This window comes from Triticum urartu, chromosome 7, assembly GCF_003073215.2.
Source record: "Triticum urartu cultivar G1812 chromosome 7, Tu2.1, whole genome shotgun sequence".
NCBI classification, from domain to species: domain Eukaryota; kingdom Viridiplantae; phylum Streptophyta; class Magnoliopsida; order Poales; family Poaceae; genus Triticum; species Triticum urartu.
This window is the reverse complement of record NC_053028.1, coordinates 81372024-81378370: the sequence shown is the minus strand read 5'-3', so window position 1 is coordinate 81378370 and position 6347 is coordinate 81372024.

Sequence of the window (6347 nt, the reverse complement as noted above, 5' to 3'; positions counted from 1 at the left end):
AGTGGTGTTTTGTTTTCTTTCGCTAACGGAGCTCACGAGATTTTCGGTTAAGTTTTGTGTTGTGAAGTTTTCAAGTTTTGGGTAAAGATTTGATGGATTATGGAACAAGGAGTGGCAAGAGCCCAATCTTGGGGATGCCCAAGGCACCCCAAGGTAAAATCCAAGGCCACCAAAAAGCCTAAGCTTGGGGATGCCCCGGAAGGCATCCCTCTTTTGTCTTCGTTCATCGGTAACTTTACTTGGAGCTGTATTTTTATTCACCACATGATATGTGTTTTGCTTGGAGCGTCTTATATGATTTGAGTCTTTGCTTTTTAGTTTATCACAATCATCCTTGCTGTACACACCTTTTGAGAGAGACACACATGAATCGGAATTTATTAGAATACTCTATGTGCTTCACTGATATCTTTTGAGCTATATAGTTTTTGCTCTAGTGCTTTACTTATATCTTTTAGAGCACGGTGGTGGTTTCATTTTCATAGAAATAATTGATCTCTCATGATTCACTAATATTATTTTGAGAGTCCTTTAGAACAGCATGGTAATTTTCTTTTGATATTATAAAAAAACTTTCATATAAGTGCATTGAATACAATGAGAAGTTTGATACTTGATGATTGTTTTGAGATATGGAGATAGTGATATTAAAGTTGTGCTAGTTGAGTAGTTGTGAATTTGAGAAATACGTGTGTTGAAGTTTGCAAGTCCCGTAGCATGCACGTATGGTAAACGTTGTGTAACAAATTTGAAACATGAGGTGTTCTTTGATTGTCTTCCTTATGAGTGGTGGTCGGGGACGAGCGATGGTCTTTTCCTACCAATCCATCCCCCTAGGAGCATGCGCGTAATACTTGGTTTTTGATGACTTGTAGATTTTTGCAATAAGTATGTGAGTTCTTTATGACTAATGTTGAGTCCATGGATTATACACACTCTCACCCTTCCATCATTGCTAGCCTCTTCGGTACCGTGCATTGCCCTTTCTCACTTTGAGAGTTGGTGCAAACTTGCCGGTGCATCCAAACCCCGTGATACGATACGCTCTATCACACATAAACCTCCATATATCTTCCTCAAAACAGCCACCATACCTACCTATTATGGCATTTCCATAGCCATTCCGAGATATATTGACATGCAACTTTCCACCGTTCCGTTTATTATGACACGCATCATCATTGTCATATTGCCTTGCATGATCATGTAGTTGACATCGTATTTGTGGCAAAGCCACCGTTCATAATTCTTTCATACATGTCACTCATGAGTCATTGCACATCCCGGTACACCGCCGGAGGCATTCATATAGAGTCATATCTTGTTCTAGTATCGAGTTGCAATCATTGAGTTGTAAATAAATAAATAGAAGTGTGATGATCATCATTAATAGAGCATTGTCCCAAAAAAGGCCAAATAAAAAAAAGGAAGGCCCCCCAAAAAAGGGCAATGCTACTATCCTTTTTCCACACTAGTGCTTCAAAGTAGCACCATGATCTTTATGATAGAGAGTCTCTTGTTTTGTCATTTTCATATACTAGTGGGAATATTTCATTACAGAACTTGGCTTGTATATTCCAACAATGGGCCTCCTCAAGTGCCCTAGGTCTTCGTGAGCAAGCAAGTTGGATGCACACCCACTTAGTTTGTTTTGTTGAGCTTTCATACATTAATAGCTCTAGTGCATCCATTGCATGACAATCCCTACTCCTTGCATTGACATCAATATGGGCATCTCCCTAGCCCATTGATTAGCTGCGTCAATGTGAGACTTTCTCCTTTTTGTCTTCTCCACATAACCCCTTCATTATATTCTATTCTACCCGTAGTGCTATATCCATGGCTGACGCTCATGTATTGTGTGAAAGTTGAAAGAAGTTTGAGATTACTAAAGTATGAAACAATTGATTGGCTTTTGCTTAGTAGTAACGCGGGTAGGCGCGCTACTAATAAGGCGCTACAGCTATTGCTTAGTAGTAACGCGTGCCGCACGCGCTACTGCTAGGACAAATAGCTGCAGCGCTTGTTCACTCCCATGCTGCTGCTAATGTAACTACTGGCAGCGTGTTCTCTTTCCATCGCTACTAGTATTTTTTTTATTTTTTTATTTTTAGTGTATTTATGCGCCATCATACAAATATTGGTACAATACCAGTTATGAGGTTTACATCATTATGTCCATAACAGTGTGTCAAATGAAGGTGGATTAGGTTCAAGTGGAGGCAATATGTGGTGCATGTCAAAAGTATACTACTAATCCAAACTTGATCTAGTTTGGACTAGTAGTACTTTTGATGTGCACCACATGTTGCCTTCACTTGAATCGAATCCGCCAGCACAAGCTATTTAATCATCATCATAATCATTAGCACCAACAATATTTATTTAATCACCACTAACACTAGCTAATAATAATCATCAGTCATTACCACCAACACTAGCTATTTTATCATCATAGTAATAGTGTAGCACATCATCATCCTCAAACTCATTTCTAGCTAATCACTCCTGTTGCTCTCTCTTAGGTAAAACAACATAAAACATGTGTAGCTCTCCTCCTTGATCAAGTTGGAGCATGCAGATGAACCTGTCTCCTAATTTTGGGTAGCACATCTGTTTGCTGCCCCCTAGTACTTGTCTGCGCTCCCCCATCACATATCTGGTCCAGTCTTGCACTATTAAGCATTCATCGCTGATCTTGAATGCACTAAAGTAACATGTAGGATATCTTGGCCGTAAGCTAATAATACTCATGGTACCTTTAGTCTCGATCCCATAAGGCACAACATTCATCGGGAGTCCCTGTTGAAGAACATCGTATGGTCACATACTTAGTAATGAAGTTTAGCTTCACAAATAATGTATGGAAAAGATGCACTGCGGACAAATAGTAAAAATCTTACCATCCTTCCTAAATAGATGTGACCGTAGTTCATGACGAACACTATTGGTCGCACGTTTTCGGGGGCGGGGCCGGCGTTGAATTTGGGGTCGGGGCGGCGTGGGGAGAGCGCGCGGCAGCCGAGGGGCGACGGCGGCGGCGAGAATGGAGTTGATTTGGGGGATGAAGTGGCCGTGGGGAAGGACGAACCGCGTGGTTAAGTCAGAAGTACCAGTAGCGCGTTCCAGAAAGGGCGCTACTGCTACGTTAGCTACAGCGCGTTCTGGAATACACGCTGCAGCTATAGCGATTTTCTGCAGAACCCGCTACTACTATTCCTTTCTCCTTTTTTCCCTTTTTTCTTTTATTTTTCTTTACATTTTATTTTTTTCCCTTTCTCCTTTTTCTATTTCTTTCATTTTCATTTACTTTTCTACTTGTTTTTCACTTTATTTTATTTCCGTTAGCAGCAGCGCTTTACACGTAAGCGCGCTGCAGCTAAGGAGATTAACAGTAGCGTTGGGCCATTATACGCGCTATTGCTAGGTTGGGCTAGCCATGTGTGCCCAGTTCAAACGTAGCAGCAGCGCTTTTCGCTAGTACGCGCTACTGCTAAAGTCATAGCAGTAGCGCGGTTTATTTACGCGCGCTGCTACTAAGTAGCAGCAGCGCTTGATTTTGTACAGCGCTACTGGTAAAATTCTGTGTATAGGCTTTTCCCTAGTAGTGTTGCTTAGTTAGTATGCTTGAAGTATTATTATTTTTATGTCAATATTAAACTTTTATCTTGAATCTGTCGGATCTGAACATTCATGCTACAATAAATAAAATTACATTGGGAAATATGTTAGGAAGCATTCCACATCAAAAATTTCGTTTTTATCATTTACCTACTCGAGGACGAGCAGGAATTAAGCTCGGGGATGCTTGATACGTCTCCAACGTATTTATAATTTATTTTGTTTTGGATGTTTAATGGGCTTATTTATATACTTTTATATTATTTTTGGGACTAACCTATTAACCGGAGGCCAGCCCAAATTGCTGTTTTTTTTGCCTATTTCAGTGTTTCACAGAAAAAGAATATCAAACGGAGTCCAAACGGAATGAAACATTCGGGAGCGTGATTTTTGGAACAAACGTGACCAGAGGACTTGGAGTGGACGTCAAGCAACCAACGAGGAGGCCACGAGGCAGGGGCGCACCCTCCACCCTCGTGGGCCCCTCATGGCTCCACCGACCTACTTCTTCCTCCTATATATATACCTACGTACCCTAAAAACATCCAGGAGCACCACAAAAACCTAATTCCACCGCTGCAACCTTCTGTACCCATGAGATCCCATCTTGGGGCCTTTTCTGGTGCTCCGCCGAAGGGGGCATTGATCACGGAGGGCTTCTACATCAACACCATAGCCTCTCCGATGATGTGTGAGTAGTTTACCTCAGACCTTCAGGTCCATAGTTATTAGCTAGATGGCTTCTTCTCTCTCTTTGGATCTCAATCCAAAGTTCTCCTCGATTCTCTTGGAGATCTATTGGATGTAATCTTCTTTTGCAGTGTGTTTGTCGAGATCTGATGAATTGTGGGTTTATGATCCAGATTATCTATGAACAATATTTGAATCTTCTCTGAATTCTTTTATGTATGATTGGTTATCTTTGCAAGTCTCTTCGAATTTTCACTTTGGTTTGGCCTACTAGATTGATCTTTCTTGCAATGGGAGAAGTGCTTAGCTTTGGGTTCAATCTTGCGGTGCTCGATCCCAGTGACAGTAGGGGAAAAGACACGTATTGTATTGTTGCCATCGAGGATAAAAAGATGGGGTTTATATCATACTGCATGAGTTTATCCCTCTACATCATGTCATCTTGTTTAAGGCGTTACTCTGTTCTTATGAACTTAATACTCTAGATGCATGCTGGATAGCGGTCGATGTGTGGAGTAATAGTAGTAGATGCAGAATTGTTTCGGTCTACTTGTGACGGACGTGATGCCTATATACATGATCATGCCTAGATATTCTCATAACTATGCTCAATTATATCAATTGCTCGACAGTAATTTGTTCACCCACCACAATACTTATGCTATCTTGAGAGAAGCCACTAGTGAAACCTATGGCCCCCGGGTCTATCTTCCATCATATTAATCTTCCGTCAACTAGCTATTTCTGGCACCGTTTATTTTGCAATCTTTACTTTCAATCTATATCATAAAAATACCAAAAATATTTATATTATTATTATTATCTCTATCAGATCTCACTCTTGCAAGTTGCCGTGAAGGGATTGACAACCCCTTTATCGCGTTGGTTGTGAGGTTCTTATTTGTTTGTGTAGGTACGAGGTGACTCGCGTGTGGTATCCTACTGGATTGATACCTTGGTTCTCAAAAACTGAGGGAAATACTTACGCTGCTTTGCTGCATCACCCTTTCCTCTTCAAGGGAAAACCAACGCATGCTCAAGAGGTAGCAAGGGCCTCCTTTTTAAATAAGATGTACCAATACATGGGCTAGAGTCATTAGTAGTAAAGCAGAGCAAGGCAAACCAATTCACGATATACATACCAGAGGAAATCAATTGCATATTGATACGTCTCCAACGTATCTATAATTTTTTATTGTTCCATGCTATTATATTATCTGTTTTGGATGTTAATGGGCTTTATTTTACACTTTTATATTATTTTTGGGACTAACCTATTAACCAAAGGCCCAGCCCAAATTGATGTTTTTTTCCTACTTCAGTGTTTCTTAGAAAAGGAATATCAAACAGAGTCCAAATGGAATGAAACCTCCGGGAGCGTGATTTTTGGAACAAATGTGATCCAGGGGACTTGGAGTGGACGTCAAGAAACAATCGAGGTGGCCATGAGGCAGGGGGCGCGCCCTCCACCCTCGTGGGCCCCTCGTTGCTCCACCGACCTACTTCTTACTCATATATATATTGACATACCCCGAAAACATCAAGGAGCACCACGAAACCCTATTTCCACTGCCGCAACCTTCTGTACCCAAGAGATCCCATCTTGGGGCCTTTTCTGAAGCTCCGCCGGAGGGGGCATCGATCATGGCGGGCCTCTACATCAACTCCATGGCCCCTCCGATGATTTGTGAGTAGTTTACCTCAGACCTACGGGTCCATAGCTAGCAGCTAGATGGATTCTTCTCTCTCTTTGGATCTCAATACAAAGTTCTCCTCGATTCTCTTGGAGATCTATTCGATGTAACTCTTCTTTTTGCGGTGTGTTTGTCGAGATCCGATGAACTGTGGGTTTATGATCCAGATTATCTATGAACAATATTTGAATCTTCTCTGAATTCTTTTATGTATGATTGGTTTATCTTTGCAAGTCTCTTCGAATTATCAGTTTGGTTTGGCCTACTAGATTGATCTTTCTTGCAATGGGTGAAGTGCTTAGCTTTGGGTTCAATCTTGCGGTGCTCGATCCCAATGACAGG